General features: G+C 46.7%; 1 protein-coding gene across 5 annotated transcripts in view; it reads right to left on the reverse strand.

Moving 5' to 3' along the window:
• Positions 1–12,575, reverse strand: part of SMARCA4 (SWI/SNF related BAF chromatin remodeling complex subunit ATPase 4) — a 778,095-nt gene extending 765,520 nt beyond the window's left edge. For 3 of the 5 annotated variants that reach the window (XM_078684950.1, XM_078684972.1, XM_078684966.1), the window contains exon 1: positions 12,287–12,575. The gene's annotated coding sequence lies outside the window, so the exon portion shown is untranslated. The remainder of the gene's footprint in view (positions 1–12,286) is intronic. The other 2 variants (XM_078684957.1, XM_078684983.1) reach the window with 1 other exon arrangement.
• Between the last annotated feature and the right edge of the window lie 342 nt (positions 12,576–12,917).

Raw genomic sequence — 12,917 nt, forward strand, 5'->3', positions numbered from 1 at the left:
GGCGGGTCGCTGAAGGCTCGCCAAAGGCGAGCCCATCTGCGCCGGTCCGTCGCCAGGAGACGGCATCTTTGGTCGATAGGTGCTCAAATGCCTCCTTATGCTCATGAGGAGCTGTTTGCTCTTAAGAGCTATGCGAGATGCAGGGCTCATATGTGGCACCCCGGTTCTCTATGCCCACAATGCGACCAATGTGGCTTCAAGGCCTCAGAGGGTCATCTGATGTCAACAGCCAAAATCCTGGGGGTCAATGATTCCACTAAATTGAAGGTAGTGAGCTTGAACTGTAGGTCCCTAGTGAAACACTATGAAGATGTCCATGAGCTACTTATCGACCACTCCCCTGACCTTCTGTTTCTGACAGAGACTTGGACTACTGCTGACACTTCAGCTGTTCTAACCCTGGCTCTTCCTCCAGGCTACCTGGTCTGTGCCCAGAACAGACCTATGGGAAGGGGTGGTGGTATCGCGATAATTTTTAAAAGTACATATACTTGTACCCTCAACCCCACATGTGTAGCTAATTGTGAGAGTGCGACTTTTAAGGTGAGGGTCTCTGATACTTTTACCCTTACGGGTTTGCTGGTATATCGCCCTCCTGGGCCAGCGAGCGCCTTTCAGGACTCACTGGTGTCGCTCATCTCGACGCTAGCTCTTCATTCAGCAAATTTCACTGTGCTGGGGGACCTCAACCTTCACCTTGAGCGCCGTGATGCACCCTCTATCCAAAAATTCCTAGGTGATCTGGAGGCATGCCAGCTGACTCAGCTAGTCAATGGGCCATCACATCAGGCAGGTCATCTTCTGGACCCAGTATTCACTAACATCCAGGAAGTTAAAATCACTACTCCTAGCACCCTTACCTGGACCGACCATTTCCCAGTCTTTATCTCGATTGAGATCCCAGTCGGCCGCAGGGATGCGCCTCCCCCTTTACGGTGGAGACGCCCGTGGAATAAATTGGATAATGGCCTGTTTGAAACCAGACTGAAAGTATCATGCCCAGTCTGGCCTAGCGACATCGATGAGGCCGACATAGCCTATAGGGAATGGATAAATGAGTCGCTTGACTATTTTATCCCTATCAGACTATCGAGGCCTAAGCGTGTGCAATCTCACCCGTGGTACTCTGAGGCCCTTGCAGATAAAAAAAGGCAATGCAAGTTATTGGAGCGTACTTGGAGACGATCATATGATCATGTGACTAAAACCAACTTTAGATCTGCCACTAAACAATATCATAAACCTATCAAATCATCTAAAGCGATGTACTACGCTGATCTGATCAACTCCAGTACCAACCGCTCCAAAACTATCTTTGCATTAGTGAAGGATCTGACTAAGGCTCCGGAAGGTCCAGGTAATCTGATAGCATCTGATGCACAGTGTGAAGAGCTATCTTGTTTCTTCCTGGACAAAATAAAAGGGATTTATAACTCTATACACCCGGATGGCCATACTATGGCTCCTGGCCCCACCTTAGGTCCTATTTCCTCTCTGTGCCCGCTTCAAACCTTACCACCTATTGAACTGATAGAGATGGAATCCCTGGCTTCCAGGGTTAAGTCGGGTTCCCCGGATGACCCGGTGAAACCTGATCTGTTTAGAGCCTGCCAGGAGTCCATTTTGCGGGAGGGGCTCATGCTGATTAATAACTCTCTTCAGTCAGCAGTCATCCCCAAATCCTGGAAACATGCTATGGTAGTTCCCCTCCTAAAAAAGCCAACGCTAGACCCCGCTAGGCCGGAGAGTTATCGACCGATTTCCCTTCTTCCATATCTTGCTAAAATCACGGAAGCTTATGTGAACTCCATTCTGACCACTCATCTGGAGTCCAATGGAATTCTGGATGAGTCTCAGAATGGTTTCTTTGCCAAACCCAGTACGGAATCGGCTTTACTGTCTGTCACGGAACATCTAAGGGAGGTGCAGGACCAGGGCGAGACCTCATTTGTGATTCTGCTGGACTTGAGTGCGGCCTTTGACACGCTCTCCCACAGGATCTTGTTAGAGCGACTGTGGGAGATCGGAGTCAGAGGGAGTGCCTTGGATTGGTTTGCTTCCTTTCTATCAGACCATTCCTTCCAGGTCCATGCCCCGCCGTTCTCGTCCAGTAGGCACTCGGTGGAGTGTGGGGTCCCGCAGGGCTCTGCACTTAGCCCCACACTGTTTAATGTGTATGTCCGCCCCCTGGCAGTGTTGGCACGAGATCGTGGAATTAGGCTGGTATCGTATGCTGGCGATACTCAGCTTGTCTTCACTATCTCCAAGGACATTGAGCTAGACCAAATCAAATTCCAGGAGGACATCTTGGCTATCTCTAACTGGCTGTCCCAGAACTGTCTCCAGTTAAACTCCTCCAAAACAGAGGTACTTGTCATAGGCAAGGAAACCTAGAGTTGGAACCACCATTGGTGGCCCTCCATATTAGGACCTCCACCTATTCCTAAGGAGGTAGTAAAAAATCTAGGTGTGATGTTGGACAGCTCACTCTCTTTAGTCACATGCCAAAAAAGTGGCGGGCACTTGCTACGGCCGCTTGCGTGCTCTTAAACTCATTCTTGGCTTCTTTGAGCCTCCCACTCGTCCGGTCATAGTCCAGGCGGTAGTCTTATCCCATCTAGACTACTGCAATGTCCTCATGCTGGGCTCTAACCTGACAGTGATCAATAGACTACAGAGAGCTCAGAATGCGGCTGCCCGTACTTTGTTTGCCTTGCCTAAAACCTGCCATATTTCCCCGATTCTTAGTCGCTTGCACTGGTTGCCTATAAACAACGCATCCAATTTAAGACTCTATGCATTACTCACAGAATCCTATATGGCTCTGGTCCACGAATTCTGCAGGGACTGTGTACCCTCTATGCCCCCACGCGCACTCTCCGCTCAGCGGATCTATCCCTTGCTGGCACAATCAAAATCCAGAGAAGTAGAGCTGGTGGCCGCTCTTTCAGGTACCTCGCCCCGAAGCTATGGAATTCGATCCCTCTAAAAGCTCGGGCCACCACGAATCACGTCCTTCAGAAAACAGATTAAAACTTGGCTGTATTCCTCTATCTTCTCACTGGCCGCGTTTCTGTATTTCTTGTTATGGCCATAAGCGCTGGGACGCCCCGTTGCTGGGGTAGCCATGCGCTATACAAGCATAATTAACATAACATAACATAACCTTCTCTACCCGCTAGGTTCTCTTCTATCCGGCATCCCGGATTTTTGGTTTCTCACATACTAGAATAGGAGGGTGAACCTAGCATCCTTCCCTCCGACTCCCCCTTTCTTTCGTATTCCTTTTTTTTTATACATGCTGTTATTCAGTCTAACATCCCATGTGTCACTGGAAACTAGTGGGTCTAGATTGCAATAATGTATTATCTCATGTTTTTTACTACACAATCAAGCGTCTATGTGCTGACGTGTAAGAGTGTACTTCACTAGAAAGTCTGGTATACAGACAATGCCTTCATGGAGTACACTATCATACGTATTTCACTAGCTATCCAGAGGTATGTGTGTCAGTAGCCAGTGTAACATCAGACATTGGTTCCACACCCCAGAGTATAGGTTAACATATTTAGTCAGAAAGTTATATGTGCTTATATATTTTGTATTCTCAAAATCCTTTCACTAGAGTGAGGAGACCATGTAATGTCAGGGTATCTAGGAGCCACTATAAAACATAATGGAATGTATTTCCCCAGGGAGTCATTTATGTGCTGACAAACACTGTAACTTCATGTTCATTTCAACAGTAAATTGTGCTAATATCCACTTTATATATTATTTTCTCTGGAAAGGCAAAAGTAAATGTGCCAGAAGGCAATGTAATGTCATCTGTATGTCACTCAAGAGTATATTATATAATATCACTTATCACCATAGTAAAGGTCTCTTCCCCAACCTAAGAACACTAGTCATACCTTAATCCACCCTAATAAAGGATCCCAGTATCATCAAAGTAATACCATCACCATGATATTTATTCTATTATAACCACAGTATTTTTAAATTCCCGTCCTGAAGGCAATACGACAAATCTTAGAGTAAAACCTGTCTATCCTCAGTGTGCTAACGCCAATGCCTACACTGTACTAGTGACCAGATAACACTATCAATTGTGACAGTACTAAAGACAAGTTTTCATAGTCCTAAAAATACCACCCGCCAAGTGATAATTTCTAATCTTACAAGTAAAACACAAAAACATTAAAAGGCATCATACTCAGAGCACTGCTTTTGTAAACATCTGTGTACTACAACAACCTTGTCTCCCTTCAAAACAGAAACCAACTTGCACCCCAAATCCAATGAGCCGGTGACCACAGAGCCCTGAATCCTCAAAATAAAAGCACCTGTATCTTCAGTATAATAAATCTTTATTCAAAAAATGCACGAGCCCCAGCCGTCAGAGCAATACAGCTCCTATTCTCAAGGGTACTAAACCGCTACCATACTTTATTAGGTCCCCATTTTTAGGGTAATCAACAGGGTAAAACAGTCCAACATAGAGGTCAATAAGTGGTAAATAGAGAGTGACACACCTCAGATATGAGGGACTTAAGCTTTATGCTCTGAACACTAAATCCTTAAAAATAAAGCGCTAGAACTTACACACACATCAAGTACTATTGGCACCCCACTACTAATTTCTCTAGCCTCAATGAAATATAATTTCCATCCTCACTATTTCCCGCTGCCAATGAACGAAAAGACCATTCTGAGTTATAAAATAAGTATCCTGTAAGACTTGGCATCTTTTGACGTGTTTCCCCTAAGTTTTTGCTTTCTGACCTCCCCGTTTTGACTCCGTTTTGGCTGGCATAGTGTTTCTGCACCCTTTTCTCATTGCTTATCAGTGGTAAAGTGCAAGTGCTCCTGTGGTAAATTGTGATATGAATTGGTGTTTCCGTGATTGGGTATTTGATTTACTTGTTAGTCCCTTGTGAAGTGCAGTGAGTGTGACAGAGCCTGTGAATCAAATGCTACTAGCGGACCTGCAGCACAGATTGTGCCACCCACGTGAGTAGCCCTGAAAAGGTAACTCAGACCTGCGGCTGCACTTCCCACAGCAGCACCAGACGCCAGCACTCCTGCTTCAACAGAGAGTTCAATCTGCAATGCGTGTGACTTTGAGGGCCCGACGACTGCAGCACCAACCTCTGGAACAGATGCCTGCGGACGCCGTGCTTTCAGAAGCTCAACGAGAGGTCGCCAACGCCCTGCATTTCTAAAAGGTACTGTTTGCGGGTCTTCCTGACACCGGAGCTGGCCCGTAACTCTGCGGTCAGCCAGAACTGTTTGGATTTGTTTGTTCACGACGCTGAGATAGCCCCGGATTGGGCTATCGACATCAAGGAACTGTTTTTCAAGCATATTTTGATAACCGAATTTACAAACATGCCCCTGTGATGATGTCTCTGCCCAATCCTCACAATCCTATTCTGTAAGTTTTATTGTGATCCAAGGAAACGCTGGCTTATGCCGATTCTAAAAACCATGGGTTTTCGAAGGTGCCCGCCCCGCATTTCTCGCTCTCCAATTTTTGGATGAAGAGTGTTCTGCTAAAGCCATAGCCATAGCATGGGCTGAAAACAAATGCAAAATCACTTTGACTGACCATCAACGCTCACCTCCCTTTCAAAGCACACATTGCCAAGGAAAACAGACAGGAAGACTACAATGTTACATTATTAAATGGTAACATTTGTAGAGCGCTTTAGACCCAAAAGTGTCAAAGCGCTGAGCCAAAAAAGTAGCCTTCTAACGTGAAACAGAACAGCAACAAATGACAGAACTTATAAGGAAAAGGGCCATGTTTTTAGTTGTTTTTAGGTTTTGCCTAGCCGATGAGTACGAAGTACGCACGCGCTAGCAAAATCTTATGTTTTTCTCTGTGGGGTCGGGTATCCGCCCCCTCCTCCCATTGGCTAGCTCCATAAATGGAGGCTAGCCATTGGGAGAAGGCTCTGTCCGTCAATCTCGGACCAGATTCGGGGGCGTTCCCGAGATTTTTTCCATGGGCGTGGTTTCACTCTCCGCTGTTCGGCATCTTGGCCGATGCACGAAGGGGCCGCGACCGCATTTGTTGCTTCCTGGAGGCTCGTCGGCAGAGGCGCGCTCTGATTGGCCGCTGCAGTGGGCCTGTCCCCGTGAGCTGCGCCACCATTGGTTGAAGTATCGCCGCGTCATCAGGATCTGCCCCGCGAGCTGCGCTGTGGGTGGCTGACTCCGGGGAACCCCTCGACGTCATCGGAGGCCAGTGGAAGCTGCGACCGGATTGGACCGCCGCTCGGGAGCAGAGAAGCCGCGACGGAGGCCGTGCCTGCGGGGGTGAGTCTCCGAGTGAGATCGCCGGCCACCCAGCAACCGGTATTGACACCGGCTGAAGAGAGCCGCCGACCGGTGAGTGAGCACACGAAAGGGAGGGGCGCCGGGACACATTGTCGGTGTCCGCCCCTCCCCCGCAGTAGCGCGAGCTCGCGCTCCTTGTGCTTGAGACTTGCAATGCACTTAGAGCAGCTTATTTCCAGGTTTACTCTTCAACCTCACTCCAGGGCTACAGCTAAGATGCCTCTGGTGCTTTAAACATAGCTTCTTTGCTTAAGGTTTGTTTTAATGTTTACATGGCCATACTTCTGGTGCACACATGGTGTGCTCCTTACCACTCCTCTGGCTGGAGGCGTGTTTGAGTGTTTGCATTTTGGATTTGTGGCACAGACATCCTGGGTCATGGCAAACTATGAAGCAGGATTTTGCAATGCTTGTACATTGATAAGGAAGGCCATATGTCATTTGAAGTGAATATGTTCAAAGGTACTGTCCAGTTTGGGTCATCGCCTAAGGAGCCTTTCATTACAGTATCTAAGCCTAAATAACTGCAATCCTACATAATCGTAGGCTTCATTTCATGGTGTTGTCACTAGACGTATGATGAATATTTTAGGAGGCCCTCTGAGTCTCTATCCCGGTCCCTTTGCTAACCGCTCCATTAACTCTGCATTTCAGGCCTGTAACATCTATGTCTTCCACATGTGGCAGCACATCCTGAAGATGGGAATCATTTTCAGTGTCTGGATCCTCCCTTCATGCTGCAATATCCCAGAGGACTCAATACCCAGCTTGCTGCTCTTTAACTGGCATACCCTTGGAGCACAGCTTTCAGAGCAGCAGGTGCAGTGGCACCAGGGCCCACAGATGTGAGGAGCCCATTGCACTTGAATGATGGTTGCCTTTAGCTAACTAAGGGACATTAGAGCATCTTCTCACCTGTATTAGTGCCATGCCACCATTCCTAAGCCACTGTCAAATGATACTGGTGATGGAGTCATCAGAGCGCGCTAGTTTGATTCGAATGCCCATGAAAATCCATTCATTTCATCTATTCATATGAAAATCAATGCCAATAAAACCCAGCTGGAGGTGCAGCACATAAAGCGCAAAGGTAGAGTTATGGGCCAGCTTATCGAAGATGAACAGCAAGTCTCAAAGGATGAAGGCCACTGGCGCAGCACAGGTTCTGGCCTCACACTGTGTCTGGAGTACAGAATGGACCGGACCAAGCAAATCTGACTTAGATGGCCATAAGACAGATGATTTACCTCAATACCTATACAATTTGAAAAGTTAGAGGTGATGGGCATTGTGAACCTTCTGCAGGTTTGTCTGGATAAGGGACTATCCCTTTAGAAGGCACTATGGGTTGAAATGTTCTAAAAGGAAGAGCCTTTAAAATGCGGGACAGGGACCCTTAGTGGGGTCTTACATTGATGTGGAGGTGCCAAGCAGTGTGCAAGAGGAGCTTCAGTCTGAGAACAGAGGATTGTTTTTAGTGAAGTCACTCTGTAATGGGCCATCAGCGCCATGTTTTGTCACTAATGTGCTGACTGGGAGGAGATATAAAGGGGGGAGTTATGCAATTTCTGATAAAGGATCACAGTGTGGATACTTTTAAACTTTAGGAAAACCAGGCTGCACACAGTATATTGAGTAATCCTGTATTTGATTGCACTTTCAGAAGGGACAGCTGAACATAACTGCAATGCTTAGAGCTGGACATTTTGTAGTATAATTGGGAAAAAATATGTTTGTCATTTTCGGGGGTCTCTGAAAATAAATATATATAGGCTGGGCACTAGCTTTCTAATGACACTGCACTTGCACTTTGTAATCTGCATCGAATAAAAGTAATTCTCTACTTTTGTGGTCCGTACCTGCTTTCAAGATCGTGAGTTTGATCGAGTTCAGGATTGTGGAACGAACACACACACACACGAAACGCAAAAAATGCACAAGTGTACTCCTTCCAGATAGATGACGGCAATCAGGATTCAGTTGAAACAAGTTTGCCTTCTGGTGTTGTGCATGCTTCGTGTGTATCTGATTGCAGCATGTGTGCGCGATTTGCAGCGGCTGGGGCAGACCCTGAGAAGGAGGGATACTTCGACAATGTGTTGAAATCTTGCATACATTCACTTGCACCCCAGTAATAATTATTCTGAAGTCTCTTCTTGAGCGTTCCCATGTCCATTGGATTTTTAATTATTTTATGATAATCGGGTAAATTTAATTTCACAGAATCTACAGGTTGATAGAAGGGCCATGCAAACTGGTGTTTCCACAGAGTCTTCACAACCACATTTTGCATGTACTGCAGCTGGTTTGTCTTCCGACCGGGTTTGTTGGGGTTGGGTACTTCAGTAGGAGGAAGGTTGATGGGGCCAAGCATGAGGCTATCGAGCCGCCTGGGCAGAGTTTTATGACATGTCAATTCCCGGGACCTATTGACGTTAATCTACTTGACTTGCAAATGTACCGAGAGAGAAAGGCGTGCTGTTGTTTTGCCCGAGCGCCTCGTTTTGACACGGCTCTTGTTAGGTCCAGACACTACAAGTTGTTTAAGTGACAGCACAGCTGCACAACGTGAGGGGGGCGTGTTTAGGTTCAAACGAGGGGCATGCTCAGTCTTCGCCTTTCAGAAAGCTGTGTTTGGATATACACGGGGAAGTGCAATGTTATATGTAGAAAGCATGCGTTTTGTGTTATATAATATTGTTTTGATTGTAACTGCTCATATTTTGTCAGCCTCTGTTTACATGATCATTGCCGCTCCTGTGGTGCTACTCCCTCGAATAGCCCTGCTGCAAAAAGTGATTTTCCAGAAACTTTCTGGGTAGTTGTCTGCCACTTAGGCCAGATCGCCCTCAACAGGGTCCAGCTTGTCTCTTTTCATTGATTTTTTTTTTGGACGATCTAGTTAATTTAACAGCTACTAAATGTGCAGGCAGTCGGACTTTTAGTGTGTGTGTGTGTGTGTGTTTTTTTTGTTGAAGGGTCGTACCTCATCAGCTGGGATGGGTCGGTGCTAGATGCTACGAATGAGGTGTGTGGAGCTTGCAGTGTGTGGGGCTTGTTGTGTCCTTCTTCCCTCTGTCTGCCTGGTGTTTTGTGCCGTTCCTCCACCTGAACTGAGCCCTTTAAAATAAGACCATGCTCCAAAAAGTACCGCAGCCCCCTGCCCTGAACAATAAAAAACTGCCCCCTACCTCCGTGAAGTACTCTGACTCTGCTCCCTACCCTCCCTTGGCGCCTAAAACTGTCCCCTGCCATGCACCCTACAAAGCCTCGACTTAGTAAACTGTCCCTTCTCTGTGTGCTTCGAGGCCGTAAAATGTAAGCCTAGGCACAAATGGATGGTTGGATTTGTGGGGTAAAATTTTATTTAATGTGATTTTATGTAGCGCGAACTTTACCCGAAGGTGTCAGAGCGCTTTACATAAGAACCAGTTGCCAAACCTAAGGACTTTGATTTACATGCGTTAAGTAAAAGATACAAACAGGAAAACAATTGAAATGTACTAGATGTAGTCACACAAAGAAGAGACTGTTGATTCTCATTATATTTCTATATACATATGGAAGGGATATGAATAGATGTACTGCAAGAGTCACATAAGAATGTTAGAGTAGAAAGGTCTACTGCATATACTAGTGAATACAGTCATCTCTATATACAGAAAAAAATGAGTTATATTTAGAGGGGTCGGAGTGGGACACAGTGGGTGGATGGATGCATGATGGATGGATGTATGCATGATGGATGGGTGGATGCATGGATGGGTTGTTGGTTGGATGGGTTGGTGGATTGCATAAATTGTTGAGGGATTGGCTGTATATATGCATCTATCCATCCACCCATCCATGCATCTATCCATACACCCATCCATACACCCATCCATGCATGCACCCATGCATGCATCCACCAACTCATCCATGCAAGCATTACAACAAGAGCCCGCAGCTCTCCTTCGTCTCTCCTCGCCCCCCCTTCCCTGAGCCCGCAGCTCTCCTTCCTCTCTCCTCGCCCCCCTTCCCTGTGCCCTGCCATTGTAAATGACAATGCCATTCATTTATGTTAAAAAAAATAAAAATAAAAAAAATGTCAAGAGCAATGCCAATAGCTCTAACTTTAACAAAGGCAAAACCATTGCATTGTAAATGCTTGTTTACATGTAGAGAACGGCTTTACTTCTGAGATGTAAGCAGGCAGAGTATTCTAGAGCTTAGCAGCGGCAACCGAGATGGAGCATTCTCCCCATCTGGCTTTCCGATACCTGGGATTTATCACCTTCCTACAGAGGACGGATCTAAGAGGTCTGCATGGGGTGTACAAATGAAAAAGGGAATTCAAATGCCTGGGTCCTTTGTGGTACAATACTAGAAAGACCATGCAGAGAGCTTTGAAAGTGATCCATTTTCTAACTGGGTGCCAGTGCAGGAAAGTGGAGTACTACCATCCAAAACTAACATTAGAAAAACAGTAAAAGCTGGTCTTCTCCCACTCGGATAGTCCTGTTGAATATCTAAAGCCAATAGAAATAGAATTTCTGTATACCTGGCAGAAAAACCAAATCTCATCTATTCAGCACTTCATCATAAGGCAAGAGATCACCAAGCTGGAGATGCAAAAATGCAATAAAGAAACTGCCAAAAAGTAGACATTGTCCAGCAACTCAAGCAGGATCTGGAAGAAAATCCCTACGACATTTGAATAGTATCTATCCTACATAAATCCCCCATAAAAATCTAAGACAAGTCTGATTTACAAAAAAAGTACGCTCTCATTATATTAACCTTTTTACTGCCCGCCCACTGTACAACTTCTCGAATCATGCCTCAGGTAAGCTGGGGCGGAGCGACCCAGAAACTCAGCACAATACGCGGAGTTCCACAAGCGGAGTGCGCTTGGTCATGCCGGTTCAAGTTGATTTTCAGCGCTGGGTGTTTGTCCTGCGGCGGAAAATGAATGCGAATAGCACCATGCGCAGCAAAAGAGAGGGCTGCTTCTTTTCTGCTGCTCGGGTAGATTTTCTACTCGACCGGCAACTTTCTCAACGCGAACAGATGGTTTCTCAAAGATATCGGTCGCGACAACACACAACCGCCCGCATTGAGAAATAAGATCGCAAGCGTTGAGAAATCTCGCCGGGCAGTAGATTTTTACTCGCTCGCTAACTTGACGCTAGGGAGCATGAGCGAGGAAAAATCTCCGCAAGCGGAGTGGAGTTTTTGGGAACTCTGTTTATTCCACGGAAAACTCTGCAAAAGGAGCGGAGTTCACTGCCAGGGTTTAGTCCCAGGTCAGCACTTGAGTGATCAGTGGCTCCCAAGCTAGGTTACCACTCAGTGCAACAATACATCACCCCCAGCCTACTATTATCTTTAGTTATAAAATCAAAGTAACGTATCCTATAGTCCGAGGCAGTAACCATCCAGAGTAATACACCTACAACCTTGCGCAGTAAACCCCCTCATGAAGGCATTGAATCCCCTAGTCCGAGAGCAGTAAATCCTATCCTAAAAGTACTACATCATCCACTTTGAGGGCAGAGAGTCCTTATCCAAAGCACGAAAGACTTCCTTCCTGCTTTCCTCGAAAGTACTAAATCCCTTCCTTCCGAATATTAAAGTCCCCACGTGTACCCTGTACATAATAGTACCCACCTAGACCTCAATGTACACATGAACCTGTGGGCAAAATGCACCGAAATCAATTTGCAATTAATCACACTCTATATGGAAAATAATATTAGAAATCATAGAGCACAAATATCCTACCCTGAAACTTACTACCGGTGTCATAATTATGCCCCCACCTGGAGTAAATCAGCCAGCAAAAGTAATCAATGCCCCTATAATAAGAGCTCGAGTAATAGCCCATCCCCCCACCGCTGTCGAGGCACTGCGTCCCACGGGTAAGGTATACATTAATAGACTGGCAAGAGGCGGTTCTTACCGTCCGAGGGTAGGAGCGACCGGTTCACTTCGCGGCCCCTGGCGGCGGTGTGCGAGCCGGTCTCAGACAAAGGGCCGCCTCCGTGCCCCGGCTCCTCGCGCTCCCTCCTCCTCAACGCTCGCACAGGCACTAGCCCGCGCACGGGGGAGGGGCCGCCTCTTAAGCGGCGGCCATCTTGGGGTCAGGCTGCGCGTGCCCATTCTTTCCGTGTTCTGAGGAAAGAAGTGGCATGATCAGGCTAAGGACCCCTCCACCCAGCATTGATCGCAAAAGGACAAACAGGACTGTTGCCTGACGCCGATATGGACGCTGCCTTGGACACCGATCTGCCTCTATATGCTTAATATACGCAGGCGCATGTGAAGCTGTGTACGATTCAATGTGCTCAGAGAAGCAAGCTGCGCAGGCGCTGTCCGTTGCACTATGCAAGCCGCCATTTTGCCGTCCTTGCTGCTTGCTGTTAGACAGGAAAAAGGTATAAGTGTAGAGCGTCTCCGTTTCCCAAGCTTAGACAATAAACGACGGACAACATTTGCCAAAACCTAGAACTAAAGACAGGGTTTGTTTGCCAATACGTATTTTGACGTCCTTGTCGGTACAACAATTAGAACAATCAATTAAAGTTGGTATT

The sequence above is a fragment of the Lissotriton helveticus genome, chromosome 1_1 (genome assembly GCF_964261635.1).
Source record: "Lissotriton helveticus chromosome 1_1, aLisHel1.1, whole genome shotgun sequence".
Taxonomy (NCBI): domain Eukaryota; kingdom Metazoa; phylum Chordata; class Amphibia; order Caudata; family Salamandridae; genus Lissotriton; species Lissotriton helveticus.